The 20,246-nt window shown below is 41.7% G+C and overlaps 1 protein-coding gene and 1 long non-coding RNA gene across 13 annotated transcripts in view; one reads left to right on the plus strand and one right to left on the minus strand.

Moving 5' to 3' along the window:
- The window catches only part of VTCN1 (V-set domain containing T cell activation inhibitor 1), a 97,661-nt gene that overhangs the window by 57,814 nt on the left and 19,601 nt on the right, over positions 1 to 20,246 (minus strand). The gene's annotated exons all lie outside the window — the stretch shown is intronic.
- On the plus strand, positions 12,146 to 15,750 carry LOC140527513 (uncharacterized). Its single transcript, XR_011974824.1, has 2 exons — positions 12,146 to 12,851; positions 13,298 to 15,750. It is a non-coding gene; the product is annotated as an uncharacterized lncRNA (long non-coding RNA).

The raw sequence follows: 20,246 nt of genomic DNA on the forward strand, positions 1-20,246 counted from the left end.
AAAGACTCAATTCTGTGTAGCAGTACTTGGAAGCAATTGACAAAGAAGCTTGACACCCAATAGAATCCAGTCATGAGATTGCTTGACCTTATGTCTAGGGTTGTCCTGGAACCAGCTCAAACTGACTTTTGAGAGGGATTGTTAAATTTTCAATGTGAGCATTTACATATTGGAAATCAGCAAACTACAAATCAGTGCTTGATTTAATCTTTTGTTGATTTCTAGATGTAAGAAAATGATGGAAAAAATATTAATAATACAGATGTATTTAAAAGTGTGTCCTGCAGTACATTTTTTTTTTCCTCAAAGAGCAAACCAACACAGCACTGCTTAGATTACTTCGCAAATTTATATCAAGGGACCAGAAGAACAAAGAACATTCACTCCTCTCCTCTCACACCAAAGTATGGGTTTTTTTTTAGGTTGATTGACTTCTTGTGAATGAGAATGCCATCTTTCTGCCATAGCTGTGAAAATAAAACCCTGGTTATTTGCCAGTCCCCTGAGAGGCAAAGATGTTACTGATTTTGTAGGCCAATCTTAAAAAACAAATTAACCTGTCAGAGTAGATACATGAATAAATGTCAGCAGAATTTTTAAAGTGTTTTAATTCTTTTAACTACAGACATTGTAAGGCTGGTGTCTTTCTCTATATCACTTTGAAAAGTAAGAAGGAAATCCCCATTCCTACTCCAGAATATCAGGAAAACAGAGGTAGAGCTAAAAGAATCCTTGTTCATTTTTTACAACAGAGGAAACTGAGGCTCAGAAGTGTAAAATGACTTGCCCAAGATAGTGGGACAGCTATGATTTGAAATCACACCCTCTGACTCCAAACACAGGTTTGATTCACTCTACTTTCCTAGAGCAATTGGCAATTTATTTAACAAACAAAAAAAGGTCCTCTTTTAACCAACTTGTTCAGTCATTTCAGTTGTGTCTGACTCTTTGTGACTCCATTTGGGGGTTTTCTTGGCAAAGACACTGGAGTGGCTTGCCATTTCCTTCTTCAGCTTATTTTACAGATGAGGAAACTGAGGCACATGAGGAAAGTGACTTACCCAGGGTCACATAGTAAGTGTCTGAGGTCAGATTTGAACTTAAGAAGAAGAGTCTTCCTGACATCTGGCCTGGCAGTCTATCCACTAAGATCTTTTAACTAACAAAAGATCCTCCTTTAATGGAGTAAAATCCCTAGTCTACTGGAAATTTGGAGTTTTTCAGCTAAATGTTTTTTAAAGGCAACTTGATCAACTGAGACACAGGTTCATTTTACAGAGCTAGAATTATAGGGCCCTTTGGAGAGGAGATGCTATTTAGTATTCTAGCCCATGTTTCCTCCCACCCCCAGCCTCCCTGTACTGCACATTCAGATGCTGCCCTCCTCTCATCCTTCCTCTTTTGTTTCATAGTATCACATCTTCAAAGGACACAAAACTGGAATCAGGAGCAGGGAGTGAATGCCAGGAAATGATCTTGGTTCCAGTAGATTTTGAGTAGATGGAAGAAAGGGCCATGTCTAAATGATGATACTTAATTAGGATAAATAGAAAGTCCTGCCTTCAGAGTTAACTGGAAAACCTGGCCAGACCTCAGTCTGTATGAAAAGTCCACTGCAGCTCTATTCAAATGTGTGATGGAACTGCTACAAAAACAAGAAACCCTGACTGATTCTGCATTAGATGGCTTTGATAGAAATATTATGATCAAAGAAAGAAGCGAATAGTCCAACTCTGTTCTCCAGTGATCAGGATCATATTTAGGGCATCGTATTCATGCTATATTTTAGATGGACATTGAAAATTGGAGAAGAAGGAAAGAAGCGTTTATTAAGCACCTACTTTGTGCCAGGTGTTTTACAAATGCTATCTCATTCAATCCTCACAATAATCCTGGGAGATAAGAGCAAATATTATGCCAATTTGACAGTTGAGGAAACTGAGGTTGTGACTTACCCAGAGTCACACAACTAATAAGTGTTAGAATCCAGGTTTGAACTCAGGTCTTCATGACTGCAAGTCAATCACTCTTATCTAGTGACTGCCACTCAATGTAAAGAAGTGTGAAATGACCTTAAAACCTGCTAAGGAGAGACTTAACGTCATTGCCCATTCCTACAGCCTTGCCAATCTGGAAGGGACAAGGAAAAACCCAAACATGCTTACAAGGTCTCAAATCACAGCAAGGTATGGATGGAAAACACTGTCAAAGGGTAGGACTTTGCCAAAAGGGTAAAACTTGATGAAAAGCTGTATTATAAGGTCGTTTTGTGGATTCATCTAAACATTCATTAATTTTCGGTCATCTCCAACTCTTCATGACCCCATTTGGGGTCTTCTTGGCTAAGATACTGCAGTTGTTTGCCATTTCCTCCTCCAGTTTATTTTACAGATAAGGAACTGAGGCAAGGAGGGTTAAGTGACTTTTCCAAGGTCACACAACTAATTAGAGTCTGAGGTCACCTTTGATGTCAGGTCTTCCTGACTCCAAGCCTGGTGCTCTATGCATTTGCCACCTAGCTGCACTAACAAGCCTCTTATTAAATTCTGCAATCTGATAAGAAGTTTAAATTTAAAAATCTACTTCATGAGTACTGGATGGGGAGGCATGATTAGACATAATTTTCTCTGAAAAAGGTCTGGGAGGTTTAGAGAACCACAAACTCCCTATGAGTCAGCAAGTCATGTGATGTGGCCAAAAAGCCTCAGGTGATCTTTGATCATTGAAGGGTGTCTGAGAATAAGGAGGTGATGGTCCTTCCTGCTCTTATATACAGTTCTAGGCATCATATTTTAGCAAGGATGTTGATAAGGACATTGTGGAGAGTGTCCACAGGAAGGCAACTAGGTTGGCACAGGACCTAAATTTAGACTTGAAGGATCCGTAGATGTTTATTCTGACAAATAGAGAAGATTGAGGGGATCGTATGTTCAAGGGTCTGAAGAACCATCTTAGGAAAGGGGGATTAGGTTTGATCTGTTTGACATGAGAGGACAGAAATGAGACCAACCTGTGGAAGATGCAGAGAGGAAGATTCCCTATTACTCCTTACCTGTGTGACCTTGGATGAGTCACTTAATCTCTTAATCACCAATACCTATAAAATGAGGGAATTTTAAGGGAGAATAGATGCCCTCTTAGGTCCTTTATAGTTCCTCAATAATCAGGAAAAAAGAAAACTTTCTAACAGTTAGAGCTAACCAATGTGAAATTGGCAGCCTTGAGAGATTGCAGGTTCTCCTTCTATGGAGGTCTTCAAGCAGAAGCTGAATGACCACTTGCCTGGTGTGTCATAGTGGGGACCAGCTGGCTTCTGAGGTTCTCCCCTGTCTCTATGATTCTGACCTCTATGGTATGAAATCTCCTGTTCCAGTCTTGATTCCTGTTCCTTTCTTAGTACCTCGGACCTTCTTTCTTGAGAAGCCCCTGGTTCATAACCCAACAAGCTTTGCACTTATACTTATACCTGACAAACTGTCCCTGATTTCCCCAGGATGGGGTTCCCTCTCTAGCCTAATAACAGCCCTAATCCCTAATGTAGTTGGACACTATTGTCTAATTTCCTTCTAAGTAATCTGCTTCGGACTGGTGATCAGTTGGCTGGGGTTGCCCAATTCAACCATGGCTTGGAACCAGGGGAAGGTCCTATTCTGAGCCCAGGGCTCCGCAACATGAGACCTAGAATGCATGCATGTCTCAAACAGCCAGACTCTGGGCTAGCGCTCACTCCCCAGCACCAGAACTATGGGGATGCTTTTAGTTCTCTTTGAGTATTGCCCTTGAATAGGTGGTAAGGAATAATAATGATGATGGTGATAATGATAATTGCTATTCATAAAGTGTTTTAAAGTTTGAAAATCCCTTCACAGATATTATTACATATGGTCCTTACAAGGAACCTATGAAACACGTACAACATGCATTGTTATCCTTATTTTACAGATTAGAAAACTGAGGCTCTGAGAGGTTAAGTGACTTGCCCAGAGAGAGTAGTCAAAGCCAGGATTTCCACCAGTGTCTCATCTGTCTCCAGGCCTCTGCAGTTGGAGGATCAGCCCTCACATGAGCAGAGAAAGAGCACAACCCAGCATCTGGTATCTCATCTCCAGTGCTACTGCTTCTAACATCAGAGTGACCCACTGACCACTGTTCCAGGAATTCCACTCAGAAAAGAACTCTTCATGAAAACTCCAGCTTCTAACCTTCATCTTCCTCAGCACTTGCCCTGCCCTCTACAGCTGCCTAGGCAGTGAACACCTAGAGGATGCCAGGCTGACTTGCAGTATACTCTAAGAGCAGCCAAAATAATATCGAAAGGCACCAACAAGCATTATATTCTGGAGGAGGTAATAGGCATGGGGACATGGTGGAGAATTCAAGTGTTCAGAGTGATTGCAGCTGGATTGGAAATGAGGATATAAATGCTAGATATTATTTTCATTGTTATTATTCTAATAGTTCTTAATAATAGCTAGCATTTATGTTATGTCTTAAGATTTGCAAAGTGCTTTTCAAATATTATCTCATTTGATCTTGTCTAGTTCTTACTACAAAAGTTCCTAAGAGTTAGAGCTGCTCAAAGGTAACGAATGGGCTACCTTGGGAGGTGGTTGGTTTCATCATCGTAGGTCTTTTTGCAGAGGCAACTTGGCCACTCCTCTAGAATGTTGTAGAAGGGGATTCTTGTTGGTGGAGATGACCTCTGAGATCTCTCCAGCTGTGAAATACTCACCTCCACTCCAGACTTCACCTTGCCCATCCCTCCTAGTGGTGGAGGGACAAGATGTCTTCATCCACAACATCCTAGACTCATGAAACCTGGCTCATTCCATGACTCCCTCAATAACTTCTCCACATCTTCCTCCACAGTGCCAATGCCTCCATCCCTCCAGTTGGTGGATTCCTCCCCAGAACCTCCATTTGAGGAAGCACCCACTCCAGTCATGCTCACTTCAGACTGGCCCAACCTATGACTCCCCAGACAACTTCTCCACCATGCACCCTTTGCCCCCTTTCAGCTCCTTTATGCAGGTTATCTTCTCCCACTAGAATGGAAACTCTTTGAAGGCAAGGATTGTTTTTTTAGCTTCTATTTATATTCCCAGTGCTTAGCACAGTGATTGGTACTTAGTAAATATTCTCTCTCCCTCCTTCCCTTCCTCTCTCTCCCTTTCTCCCCCCCCCCTTTCCCTCTCCTTCTCTCCCCCTTCTCTCCCTCTCCCTCTGCCCCTCCTCTTTTTCTTTCTCTTCCCCCCTCCCCCTGGGTAGTACCTACTGCTATCAGAGTCATGAGCTCAAGGAGCAGTCATGGAAGCCAATGACCATGATTGGTAGAGGCTTTCCATCAGAGCAAAGCCTTGAGGTCCCGGGATATGCTTAGCTTGTGCTGTTTAATTTTTTTTCAGGGACCTGTATAAAGTCACAAATCTGAAGATGCCACAAAGTTGAAAGAGATCATTCTCCCATGAATAGCAAAATTAGGGTCCAAAAAAATCTTAAAGCAAACTACACTGGGCTGAATGCAATAAGATGAAATTTAACAGGGACAAATGTGAAATCTTAAGCTGGACTTACAAGACAGGGGAAGCACGATCTGACAGCAGTTTGTTGGGGAAATATCTGAAGTATTAGTGATTTGCAAGTAGAAATCAACAGTTGTATGACAGGCACGAAAGGAAATGAGATCTTGGGCTGTTGAAAGGGACAGCTTTCCAGAACAAAGAGTTACTAGTCCAGCTGTGCTCTGTTCTGATCAAACCACACATCTGGAGAACTGTGTTTAATTTAGATGTAAGAAGGACATCATTAAGCTGGAAAGCACTCAGACAACAACAAGGGCAGCTACTAATGGTGAAAGGTCTTGTGTTCATACTCTATGAGAAAGGAAATAAAAATGTTTATCCTGGAGAAGTGTCCTGGAAAAACATGGATGCTTTCTTCAAGTGTTTGAAGGGCTGTCACAAGGAAGAAGGACTGGACTTGTTCTCTTTGGTCCCAGAGTGCAGAACCAAGAGAATCTGGTCAAAGAGCCACATTTCAGCTTGATGTTAGGAAAGCCTTTCTAAATGAGCAAACCGCAAGTGGAAAGAGCTGCATCAGGAAGGGTCCAATTCCCTCTCCTTGGAGGTCTTCAGTAAGATGCTGGATATGGGGGATCCACTTGTTGGGGATGTGGGGGATCTTTTTTTCTGGTATGGATTGGACTAGATGGTTAATGAGGTCCTTCTAACTCTCAAATTTTGTGAATCTGGGTGGATAAATGGTTTCTTTTCCCACATCTTATGGGCCCAAATATGAGAGCAAAGCAGAGCTGGGGACTGATCACCACTGTAATAAAATGGTGGTTTTAAAGGAGCATATGTACCTTTCAAATGGTTGTTTCTCAGCCACTCCTAATAGTGTAGCTCCACTTCAATTCACCAATTCACTTTAGCAGGCATCGAGAAAAGGCCCATTATGTATCAGGCACCATGTTATAAGGACAAAAATGCGAACAGTCTCTACTCTTGAGAACCTTATATTCTACATTCTCTTCTTCCCAGACTTGAACTGTACTGAACACCTGGACTCATACTCTTATATTGGTTCCTTGGATATGGTATCTTGAGAAAATCACTTATACTTTGGATCTTACCTGTCTTTCTTCTGGAGAGAATTTACCCTTAGAGCTGGTAACATCACCATAATCACCACCAAATATCTGTTACTCTTCCACCTCTCTCACAAACATACACCATATGAGACACATATAGTGTCTACACAACAGGTAGAGTGCTAGTCTTGGGGTTAGGAAAACCAGAGTTTGAATACTGCCTCAGCCACCTATTACTTATGGATCTGGCAGAGTCACTTATCTTTTCTGAGCCTGGGGTAATCTGTAGAATACCTTACCGAGTGGCTGTGAGGATCAAAGGAGATAATGTATGTGAAGTGCTAACTGCTCTTATTATTCTCAAAGAAACTAGGATTATTTAGCTTGGAGAAGACACGCTAAAGAAATAGTTTAGCTGTTTTCAGCTTTTTAAAGGGCTGCTATATAAAGGTAGAAAAACGTGGAGTAAGAGGATCTGAGTTTAAATCCAGACTGCTAATTTCTACCTATATGACCTTGGTCAAGTCTCTTCACCTATAATGGTAGGTCTTTTATTGTTAAATGGTACCAGACTGGATGACCTCAGAGTTCCTTTTGGCTCTGAATCTGTGAGTTCATAAACTATTGAAGTTATTCTGCTTGGTTCTAGAGAAGAGAGTTAGGAAATCAAAGAAAATAGATTTCAGCTCCATATAATGGGTTGTTTCATTTGAATTCCTTTTTAATTGAGGGATTCAAACAGAGGTCTGAAAACAATTTTTTCGAACACCATAGAGGGGATACATTCCTCTAGAAGGTCAAGAGCACCCACGTTTTTCCATTCTCATCCACAGGATCAAAAATCCATGTATGAAAGCTGCAAGAATTTAATTATAAAATTAATTACTTTCCACTTCAATTATAATTGCTAATTGATCCAAGCTTAAGCAGAGTGACACCTTGGTAGTAATCAGTTATACAACAGTAATGGGAAACAGGGAGTTGGATCCTACTGACCTACTTGTCAGTGTGTGCTAACTAATTAGAGAAAACTTTTTTCCCTAAAATTCTCAAGTAGGCCACCTCACCAATCAGGTGGGCTACTCTGGACCTTCTGTCACGGGGAGTATGGGCCTAGTCAGTCCCTTTCAAATCTCCGATTTTATGGCATTCCTGCTGATTTGCAGTGACTGATGAAAGGCTTTCAAAAGTAACTCCATGCGCTAGCAGATGGGGAGGATAACTTCTTTCAGCTCAGGAAGCTGTCAGATATACAGTGGGGTGCCTGTCTTATGCTGCCAGAGATGGAGCTCATTCCTAAGTAAATTATACAGAGGTAGAAGCAGAGGCTCCAGGGTTCTTACTGCTGGACATTCTACAGCTGACTCCAGGCTTGAACCAAGGCAGTTGTCCTATTCCTCACCTTGCAAAGATCTGGTGGTAAAGTACAAAGAAACTGGTGAAAAAGACAAGACAGTGGCTACAAGCTGTTGGTGCTTTGCCTTTCTCCATATGCCTCTCACCCTGAAGGTTGCTCTCATGTGACTACTCATCCCTTTCAGAATGGCACTTGGTGTTCATATTAAACTTATTCTACCTTTAGAAAAATGTTTGGAGTGGTGGTGATCACCAGCATGATTTTCCTTTGCATCTTTCCCCCACTTAAAGAGATAGCCTTGCCACTCTCTCTTCTGAAGGGTACTTTTGACATGAAAGTTTGATTTGGAGTCCAACCATTCATACTTCCCAAATGTCTCAGATATTTACATGAAGGTAGTTTCTGAGGGAAGGGTATCACAGAATATAGATGTGGAAAGAGCCAAGGAACCTACTACAATAGTGCAGCGGTGTAGTGGGGAGGGTCTCTGCTATGATGGGACAGTGGGGACAACAGAGAAGGGGATGAAATACTAGGTAGAACCAACAGAAGTTGGTAATTATTTGGATGAAGAAAGTGAGAAAGAGGAAAGAATCAAAGAAATACCAACATTTCAAACCCTGGGTTTTCACACTTGGAGAACTGATAGTAACACTGAAGCCAGAAGGTAGAACAGTTTTACACTCTGATCAAGACAATGATCCAAGACAATTCTAAAGGACACACGATGAAAAATTCTATTCACCCCTAGAAAGAGAACTGATGAACTCTGATTTCAGATTGAAGCATCCTTTTTTTTGCTTTATTTTCTTGGGCTTTTTTAAATCTTTGTTTTCTTTCACAACATGGCTAATATTTGCATAAATACCCATGAATACTCAATATTGGATTATATGCCTTCTCAAGGAGAGGGAAGGGAGAAGAAACAAAGAGAGAATTTAGCACTCAAATTTTTTTAAATGAATGTTTAAAAAATTTATATATAATTGGAAAATAATGAAATAAATAAAAAAGAAATAAAAACAAATTAAAAAGTAATTTAAAATAGAAAGTAGAACAGTTTTAGTAGAAAAGCTAAGCCTGGTTTGGAACTTGTTGAGTTTAAGGTATCAATGAGACATACAAATAGAGAGAGATGTCCTGTGAGGGAATGGAGGTAGGGGTCTAACGCTCAGGAGAAGTCAGACTTTTGGAATCATCTTCATAGAGGTCATAGTTGAAGGCACAGGAATGAATGAGATTGCTGAAGGAGGGAGTGCAGGGAAAAGAAGGGGAGACTAAGGACAGAAGAACCCCAGGGAAGAACAGTCTGAGCAGTCAACAATAGAGAGAGTGTTATCAGACAGGTAAGAACTAAGAGAATGTAGGCATTTCTGAAACCAAAGGAAGGGAGAATATCCAGCAGGAAGGGGTGGCTGTCGGCAAAAGCTTACCATGGACTGATCACAGATGTGGAGTTGGAAAGGACTTTAGAGGTCGGCTAGTCTACCCCCCTCATTTTATAGATGAGGAAGTAAAGAGTCAAAAAGCTTGGGTGGTTTGCCCAAGATCATACAGTTAGTAAGTGACAGAGTCAAGATTTGAACCTAGGTTTCCAACTCAAAAATCCAAAGTTCTTTCCCCTGTACCAGGATGCCTAATACTGACTCCCACAACAATTAAACCAAAATCAAACAAACAGAGATTGTCTCACTTCTCCTTGACTAAGCTGTTACCTCAGAGAATGAGCATGGTGATGGTGGTGGTAAGAGCTCTTCAGCAGAAGAGACTTTGGAAGAAACTGGAGCTCTAACCCCTGTTGACTAAGTAAGTCTTTGGAGAGACTGGGCTGGTAACAGTGCCTTCAGTTGGGATCAGAGACCCTGGACCAATGGAAGATAATACCTACAGCTGGAAACCATTGCCATCCAAAGCAGATAGCAGTGCGGGCTATGTACTTTACAAAGGCACTGACTCTCAGAGTACAGAGAGCTATAACTAAGGGGAATTTCATGAAGACTCCATGACAAGAGAAAAGGAGTTAGTGCAACCAAGGTTGTCAAGTGCAACCTTTGTTTCCTGCCTCTTTCACTCCAAGTGGGAAGGATTCATTTAGCACTATAGACCCAGCTCACCTACAGTCCTTAACAGATCCCTTCACAGGCACCAAGCAAGAGTACATAGCAGGGGTTATACAGGAGGCAAGAGTGCTAAATTAGAGGAGAAGCATCATTGAGGAACAACTGAACAAAGTGCAGTGTATGATTACAACAGGATATTATCAGGTCATAAGAAAGTATCAATATAAAAAATTCAGAGAAACATGGGAAACCTTATGTGAACTGATTCAGAGTGAGGTAAGTAGAGCCAGAAGAGCAACATACATCAAGACTGCAACAAAGTAAATGACAATAAATCAATAAGCATTTATTAAATGTCTGCTATGTGACAAGACTATGCTAAGTACTGAGAATACAAATGCAAAAGATTCCCTAGAACAATTTCAGACACCGAATGATTATAACAACCAGCATTGACCTTGGAGAAGTTTGTCTCCTTCCTCTTGGCATTCATAGCATCCCCTATCAGATAAAACCACCGTACTGGTTTTGCTTAGCCGTTTTTCTTTGTTAGAGGGGAGGTTCATGGTGAAAGAAGCAGGATATTTCTATAAATGACCATAACATAAAAATAAAAGCCAACAATAGAACTTAACCACATTTTTAAAGGAATAGAAAATGTAGTATAAAAGATTCTATGAAGCATAGAAACATACCTTTCATATTGGTTCAATTTTCTTAGTACCAGTATAACTTTTCTTTCCTTCCCATATGGTAAACCTTGGAGTATCTCTATTTTTGTAAGAAATACTTCTCATAGAAAAAAAAAAAGGGATCCTTCCTCAGAAGTGAAGAAAAAGAAACTATACAATTTTGATCAAAATGTTGTTTTTCTGAACAAAATGGTAAAATTTCCATTTGTTTTCTTTCCCCATCGGTAATGTCCTTGAAAGTAAGTAATTTTTACTCTTTGTACCTGACATTTAGATTTTTCTGGTTAGGCCAGGAAAATTAGGCCTTTGGTTGTTTTGTCAAACGCTATCAAATAGAGTGGCTAAAACAATCAATGCTATCTCATATGACCTAGAGCTAAAGCTAATCTGAGGAGCAGGTATGAATGATATTCACCCAGAGCAAACTTTGGCAAATAGTAGGCAATTAATAAGTGCTCGTTGACTTATTGATCAGGCTTTTTGCTGACTTTGTCCTCTGGAAATTCTACTGGGCGAAGCTGCTGCTCAATTTGCTGGCACTGACAAAAGTGAACCAACAAAAGCACTCTAAGGCACACACAGCAGGTGGCTGGCTTGACTCCTCAGACAGTCAGGTAGAGTTTCTATCTCTGAATGCCATTTTTAAGGCTGTGCTAACCTTTTCATTCTTGATAGAGAATTGACCTTAAACATCTGAATTCGAGGCTGCATAGGCTTCACATAGGTGTCACACTGGCTAGAGTCCTAGGCCTAGAGTCAGGAAGACCTGAGTTCAAACCCAACCTCAGACATACACTAGCTTTGTGATCCTGTGTGTCTATAGAAATGTCATAGAAATGCTTATTCCCTCCCTTCCATCATCTTAAGAAGCATACTGGCTGCAAGACCTTGGGCAAGTCACTTGATTTCTCAGTTACTCCAAGAAACTATCTGGTTGTCCAAAAGTAGCAGTACAGGCATTGGTGAAGGGGGTTTTCACTTCAGTGATTCCCTGCACGGAATGAAATCACAGAGTCCTCCTAGGCTATAAATATGTACGGGGAAGATAGCAGTACAGCATGGTTAACAGAATCAAAGATTGGGTGGGAAAGAAAGGGAAGAACAGTGGAGACTAATCGTTTGTCAGGAGTCAGCAGACAGGCAAAGGGGCTGCGTAGGAGGCCTGTCTACTTGTGGTGTCACTCTCATAGGGGACATGAGGAAACTCCCTCTGCCACATCTTTTCTGCAGCTTAAGAGTGATCTGGAGCCCTGAGAGGCTAATCAATGTATCCAGGGTCACACAGCCAGTATGTGCCAGAGACAGGGCTAAGACCCAGGTCTTCCTGGTTCTCCAGTCAGCCTTTATTGTCCTTCATCTGCCTCTATAATAATACCTTAACAAATGTTGACCTGCATTAGGAATGGAGAGATCTGAATTTGAGTCTCAGCTTGGTTGAGGCAGCTAGGTGGCACCATAATGCATAGAGTGCTGGACCTGGAGTAAAGAAGACCTGAGTTCAAATTCCGCCTTAGACACATCTTAGCTGTGTGATCCTGGGCAAGTCACTTAACCCTGTTTGCCTCCGTTTCCTCATCTGTAAAATGAGCTGGAGAAAGAAATGGCAAACCCCTCCAGTATCTTTGCCAAGAAAACCCCAAATTGGGTCAAAGAGTTGGACATGACTGAAAAATGACTCAACAACAAAACTCAGCTTGGAACTACCCTGTGCTCTGTGACTTTGAGCAAGTCATTTCACCTTGGGGTCTGAGTTTTCTCTTCTTGTAAGCTGAGAGGATTGAACTAACTGATCTCTTAGGGTCCCTTCTACCTCTTTCTACCGCTCTATGCATTTACACCTGCTCCTCAGATTAATGTCAGCTCCGGGTCATATGAGTCACCATTGATTGTTGGAGTGGAGCAGTTCTTAACGCTCCTGGCCTAACCAGAAAAATCTAGACGTCATAGAAACACTTTCTCTACAGCGCCTTTGACCCATGAATCTCAGAACGCTCGACACACACCATTTGACAACAAATACAATTTTGACTTTTACAAATAAGAAATGGAATCTGCAAGATGACGCGACTGGTTGGGGCAGTTTTATCCAATCAGTGCTTTTAAGGGGAAAGCAGACTGTCTTCATCACTGATTACTTTCTGCTTTGCAGGGTGAGTAATGGGTATTTGTTTTTACCCCGATAATTGTGTGTTTGCGCTGCCTTCGGGACAAGGGAGACTTGGGGAACTTTCTGACTGTCACTTAATAAGTTCTACCCAGGCTGCGAGGAAGCCGTTAGTTAATTTAACTCAGGCAGAGATAAATACTCCACTTTTCAACTCCCTTGTTTGCCAGGTATCAAGAGAATATTAATATATAATTAAGCATTAAGGCTGTTTGGGTCAGCCTGGAATCAGAAAACCTGGGTTCAGATCCAGCCTCCTCAGGAGCGGAGTAACCCTGGACAAGTCATTTAACCTCTAAATTCCTCAGATAACTCTTCGATCTACTAAACCCTTGCTTGTAGAGGCAGTAGATGTACTAGGGGTTGCGTAGACTGATGAAGTCACAGATCTTTTGGGAATTCTCTCTCCTTCTTGGTTAATATCTGTTCTAGATCTATGCCCCCTGAAGTTTGGAGACCTGATCACTGCACAAATTTTGTAGCTACCCTCATCACCATGTAAGCCACTGAAAGGGCTGGAGTGGAGAAAGGAAGACTCCAGAGACACCAGCAGTCACTATGAGGAGAAGCAGACAGACAACAAACAAACATTCCCAGGATCACAGATTTACAGCTACAAGGGAACTTGGAGGCCATCTAAATTCAACATTCTCACTTTACAGGTGAAGAAACTGAGGTACAGAGAGATCAGGTGACTCAATATTAGCTATTATTATTGTCACAAAAATAAGGTAGAAGAAGCAAACCCTGAGGCAGGCCTCTCAATTCACATCCATCACTCATTCCATTGCATCTGGGTGTAGCCAGGTGGCCCAGTGAGTAGAAGGAACTCAGAGCCTGGAGTTGGAAACATGAGTTCATGGAAAGTGCTGTCCACATCCAGAATGAGAACTACGGAGTCTGAATGCAGACCAAAGCATACTATTTTTACTTTATTGTTGGGTTTTTTTCCTTTCTCATGGTTTTTCCCTTTTGTTCTGATTCTTCTTTTACAGCATGACTAATATATAAATACATTTAACATGATTGCACATGTGTAGCCTGTACCAGATTGTTTGCGGTCTTAGGGAGAGGGGAGGGAGAAAAATTTGGACCTCAAAATCTTATAAAAATGAAAACTTAAAAAGGCATGAATTCAAATTCAACCTTGGGCATTTACTTGCAGTGTTACCCTGGGCAAGTCACTTTACCTGGATTCCATTTACCTTTGTTTTCCCATCCATAAAATGTGGATAATAATAGTACCCTACCCAGGATTGTTGTGAGGGTCAAATAGGATCATATCTATAAAGTACTTAGCACATAGGAAGTGCTATATAAATATTAGCAATTATTATCTCCTGATTACCCCAGACACCACACAGTAGTACACAGTACCTCAGAATACATCTGAAGTCAGAGTGTGTTGGTAGCAATGAAAGAAAAGGCTATTCTACAATTATATGTCCACAGCAGAAGATATGTCTTAGTTAAGGCTCCTTCTGCTGCCCAGTTTGGATCAGAAAAGGCCCGAGAGGACAGCTCTGACCTGCTGAACCCAAACCTCTGACCTGGTAGGGTTTGTTTCTGATCTGAGCTAGCCCCTGGATACCTGTGAGATCACAGAGCTCTGCCTGGTTTCAGAACCATCTCAGGAGCACTCCTGGGGCTCTCAAGCATTTCTCTCTAGCCCTGCTAGGACGAGGATGAAGATGATACCATTTCAGAAAACATTTACTCCCTAGGCGATGCCAGGCTTTCTGCTAGGTAATGGTGAAATCAAAGAAATGAAACCATTTCTGCTGTCAAGGAGCTCACAGTCTAATGAGGGTGACAACAGGTGAACAAATATATGTAAATAAGATGGGGATGGGAGAAATAGGAGATGATAAACAGAGGGGAGGCCCTGGGCCTAAGGGGATTGGGACAGGCTTCTGAATGAAATCGACATCTTAGCTTGACCTGAAGGGAGCCAGGAAGGGCAAGAGACCAAGACGAAAAAGGGAGAGAATGGAAGACCTGGAGGTCAGACACTGGAGACACACTGAGTCAGGAGATGGAGTGACTTGCTGTTCCTGAATCACATGCAGCCAGGAAGCAGAGGCATTGGAATCCTTCTCCCCAAAGGAGAATGAATCGAGTTAGGCTCATTCTGGGAGGTGGAGGGTGGGGTCCCTTATCTCTGTTCCCTTAGTCCCTGATCATTTGCATGACTGAAAACAATTTTAAAGGTCTGTGTCAGCCCCAAACCTATTTCCATGTCCCCATTAGAGTCGATTGCAGATAGTGCCTCAGGATATTATCCTCCTGTTCCCCAGCTCTGAGGGCAGAGGCTCTTTGCTCCTTCAGAGTGGAGGCTGTCATGGTTGAGGATGTGACTTATTTGTTCTTGTTGTCAGTCTTTATTTAGAATTGCTTTGACCCCTTTTGGAGTTTTCTTGGCAAAGATACTGGAGTGGTCTGCCATTTCCTTTTCCAGCTCATTTTACAGATGAGGAAACTGAGGCAAACAAGGGTTAAGTGACTTGCCCAGGGTCACACAGCTAGTAAGTGTCTGAAGCCAGATTTGAACTCAGGAAAAGGGGTTTTCCTGACTCCAGGCCTGGTGCTCTATCCAGCTGCCCAAGAAACAATGTTTTATGTATCTGTTACATCAGATATGTAATATGTAAGATACATGTGAAACAATGTTATATATAATGACATTGTATGCATATTGTATATTACATTTTATGTGTGTATATACATACCTATGCATATATATATGTATATTGTGTATTTCATATATGTACGTATGTATAACATATGTTTGTGTATGTGCACGTGTATGCTAGGTTTCCAGGACAGCTTAGTCTTAAACCACTTTAACCCAAACTGTAACTGAACAATAAAACTATTAGAGATAACCTGAGCTCTGAGTCTTTGTGGGTGGGTTGGGGGGGGGTTGTACACAGTGTTAGATAGAAAGAACTTTTTCCTCCTTGGGTATGGGGCAAGCCCAAGGTAAACTTTTTGAAATATGAATTTTGGTTTTGCTACTATCCCATCTTCCTTTCTGTTTCTCTCTAACATCTCCTGGTGACCCTCTTTCCAGATTCCCAAAGTCCCTAGTCACCCACTGCATCTCTACACCTAGGCCTGCCCTATTCCAGCAAAGTGCTCCATGACCCTAAAGTACCCATCTTTTCCTTAAGCATAAGTCAAAATTCCCCACCCCTTGGTAAAGGAATCTCAACCAGATATGAGAATAAGAATCTGACACCTAATTCATACTAATATGTGGATGACTGATAAGTCCTTTCATCCACTCAGAACTATTTAAATTTAATTCACCATTCATTAGGTACCTACTACCTACTAAGTAGAAGCTAATTATCTTTTTAAAAGAAATTGTTAACCCATGTCCAATTAATGGAATTTCAGCCAGCATGACAGAACACGGTGAAGCTTTTCAGATTTAGAAGATGATTGAGAGCTGTAAGGGCCACAGAAATATAGGCCTGAGATTGTGACAGCTTCTACCTGTAAGCTTTTTAAGGAGTTGTCATCTCACAGTCATTTCCTTCCTTTCACTTCTAAATCTGGAAATTTTCCAAAAGCTTCACATTTTTGTTTCTGTCTTTTTTTTCCACAAGGGGTCTGAAGTAGCTTCAGCAATGCCATGGATGGGTGATGTTGGGCCAGGCGATTTGCATTTAAGAGTCATTCATAAACCACAGAACCTTGAGAGTGGCTCGGACCTTAGAGGTCAGCTTGTTCAGCCTCCTGCCTCATGCAGGAATCCCTAAGGCCTCTGTAATATGAACTGTTTGGACTTCACAAAGACATCTTAGCATCTACCAGCTCCTATACTCCATGGACCTCTAAGTCTAGTGAATTGGGCACATCCTGTGTTCTCATGTCATCATAACCACTTTTTGGAGGCAGCAAAAATAACAGCAGTTTGTTTTAGACCTGCCACACAAGAAGGCAAAAAAGAAGTTCCGTTCTGTTCTTTCACTACATGCTAGTACCTTTCATCTCATCTCCAAATGGCCTCATTAACATGTGAAGTCAAAGGAAGTACAGGGAGCTGAGCCCAGAGGGAGATGTTGCAGATAACCTAGGCCTGTGGCTCCCTGAAGTCTTGGCATGCCCCAGTGATTCCCAGCCAGGCACTTGCCTGCCAAGGTAACTAACTGAATGAGGGTGGAAGTATTGATTGCCTATTTACTCCATCATGTTATGCCCCTCACAGCACTCACAAGCAGGCTGGTATAGCATGGAAAGAGCAATGCATTTAACAGTCAAGAGACATAGGGTTCAAATGCCATCTCTTCATTGTGGGCAAGTCATTAAAAGGAAAGGATTGGACCAGAGGACCTTTGAGGTCCTTCTAATTTGAAATGTATGCTACTGCCATCCTTTTCAGTCTGACCTCATGGTTTTCCCAATCTCTCTTATGTCTCCTTGCAATGAGAGGAAGTCAACCTAGGGATCTATAGCAGGAGACATTCCATTAGGAGAGGAAAACCTTCATTATGCAGGTTGAGTCGAGTGATACCAGAATGCTCAGCCCAGCTGAGTAAGCAGGGCAGGTAAAACTCACCCTTCCCTACAGAATACAGGTTACTCCATAGGTCTAGAGGCTAATGCTCTATTACCACAGTGGAGGGGGAGGGAGTTGAAAAGGGCTGCAGGAGTGGGGGGCTTGGCTGTGAGATGGCTCAGCTAGTAGGCTGCAACTACTGCCAAAACCTGGAAGGAGGTCAGGTGGTCTGTCATGCTCTGAGGCTGCTTGTGACTAATAGATAAAAGCAGGGAAATCCTATGCCCTTGGATTGGCATTCCTTAAACTGGCCTTTGTGGTTGTTCAGTTGTTTTCAGACATGTCCAACTCTCTGTGACCCCCTTTGGGGGTTTTCTTGGCAGAGATACTAGAGTGGTTAGCCATTTCCTTCTCCAGCTCATTTTATAGAAGAGGAAACTGAGGCAAACAGGGTGAAGTGGCTTGCCCAGGGTCACCCAGCTAGGAAATGTCTGACAATGGATTTGAACTCAAGAAGATGAGCCTCCCTGACTACACGCTATCCAAGTACTCTATGGACTGTACCATCTAGCTGCCCCTACAACTAACCTTTACATTGAGTAAATCTGGTTATTGACAGAAAAAAGAGACACATTCTCACTGTGGAAGCATAGAGCTTTGCCAAAGCGCGTTACCTGAATGAATTTCCCCAAATTTCTGTGTTTCTCTGCAGTGTCCACGTCCCCCCAACCCCTTCATTCAGTCAACTCCAGTGGCTTTTCATTACCTGCAGAATCAGATATGAAAGTTCTCTGGCTTTGAAAGCCCTTCACAACTTGGCCTTTTACCTTTCCAGCCTGCTTATACCTAATTTGCCATTTGTAGCCTAGAATCCAGAGCTACTGGCCTCCTTGCAGTTCCACTGCATTCCCAGACTGGTTATCCCTCTATGTTGGAATTCTCTCCTTCCTCGTCTTTACTTCCTGGCTCCCCTCACTCCCTTCAGGTCTCAGCTAACATCTCAGCTTCTGTAAGAAATCTTTCCACTTCCTTTTAATGGTAATGCCTTCCCTCTGCTAATTAGCTCCAATTTCTCTTGCATATATCTCATTTGTATATGGTTATTTACATGTTGTCTCTCCCCCTTAAACTGTGAGAATCTTGAAAACAAGAACTGTTTTTTACCCCTTTTTGTATCCCCAATATTTAGTACAATGCCTGGTGCTTAATATATGTTTATTGACTTGGCTTGAAAGTACTCTGTGCTTTATGGTAAACCACATGAAGTCTTAGGCACAGAATCCACCAAGAGGGCAATGATGAAGTAGCATCCCAAAGTTAATACCATCTATATCCTTGGCAACAGCTTTTGAACTATTTCCTATTTTCTCCAGTGTGACTGCTTTGGTGATCAAGAGACCCTGACTTATTGTGGGTCTTAATGGACAAGAGTTCCCCAGGTCATAGGATCCGTGCAGAACCAGGTAGAAAATGCCTTTTATTAAGCCCTGGGTCTTATTATAATTCCTGGAGACAGGTAAAGTGAAACTGAGGCATATCACAGAAACAAAGAAGTCAAGTGAGAATGAGATAGGACAATAAAGCTGGTGGAACCCCGCATCTTTCTAAAAAAATGTCCCTTGGGCACTGGGTTCCTTTGGGAAACCATTGCCTCAGTACAAGACCCAGCCAACGAGACAGGGAGCTGGTGAGACAGGGAACTCAAAATAGCATTGTCTGGTTCTGCAGCCTCCAATTTGCAGGAACTCAAAGGAATAATGATAATCATAGCTGGCATTTCTGTAAGCACATTGAGGTTTGCCAAGAAGTACATATTATTTCATTTAAATCTTGAAATAACTTTGTGAAGTTTGTACTACAAGGAGAAATTTTATCCCCATTTTTCAGATGACAAAATTCAGACTCAAAAAAAGTTAAGTGAATTAAAGTGCCTTTAATTCACTTCCATAGAATTCTGGGTTTGGAATCAGAAGACCTGGGTTCAGATTCTGACTCTGCTTTTATTTCTGTGAGGTCTTCAACAAATCCCTTGGCCTTTTTAGATTTCCATTTCATCTCCTATAAAACCAAGGGCTGGAACAGCTGGTCACTTAGGTTCTTTCAGATTCTGAATGGAAAATCTTATGACCATCCTGTGGTCATAGCATGTGAGGATCTGGGACAAAATTTGAACTGAGTCCTTCCCAATTCCCAAATCCACTACAGCACTCTGCCCCTCAAAGGACAGTGGATCCCCTTTATGGATTTGTATAAAACTGAGGAGGGGAAAATAGAAACAAGTTCTAGGGGATCAATTTGATATAGTGAAACAACTTGAATGTCCTGTTAAAAGAAACCTGCAGTCATTCATGGACCTAATGAAATGGTTGAGAATGTAATAAAGAAAAGGAAAACTATTTTCTGCCACATGCTACTGTATTGAATCTTAGCCTTCTGCCAGAGAATCCCGAGTACTTAAGAGCTGGAAGGGACCCTAGCATCATTTAGTTCAACCTCCTCATTTTACAGTGAAAGGCCTTCATTATTTCATTCAAAATGTTGATAATTCCAAAGATGAATACCTTCAAGAACTTATTTTTGATTGGCTTCGTTTTGAGACTTTTCTCTTTCCTTTCTTTGTCCATCCCCTTCCCTCTCACCCCTATGATTTTTCCCTCTCCACTGGCTGTATTAAATAATCCAGAATCCACTGCTGAAGTATTCACGGTTTGTATATATTGCTCAATAGAGCTCCAGAGAACGAAATCAGAAAGAATCCTCTTTGCGAGTTCAAATCTGTCCTCAGACCCTTACTAGCTGAGCAAGTTACTTACCCCTGTTTGCCTCAGTTTCTTCATCTGTAAAATGATCTGGAGAAGATAATGGCAAACCATT

This window comes from Notamacropus eugenii, chromosome 2 (genome assembly GCF_028372415.1).
Source record: "Notamacropus eugenii isolate mMacEug1 chromosome 2, mMacEug1.pri_v2, whole genome shotgun sequence".
Classification (NCBI taxonomy): domain Eukaryota; kingdom Metazoa; phylum Chordata; class Mammalia; order Diprotodontia; family Macropodidae; genus Notamacropus; species Notamacropus eugenii.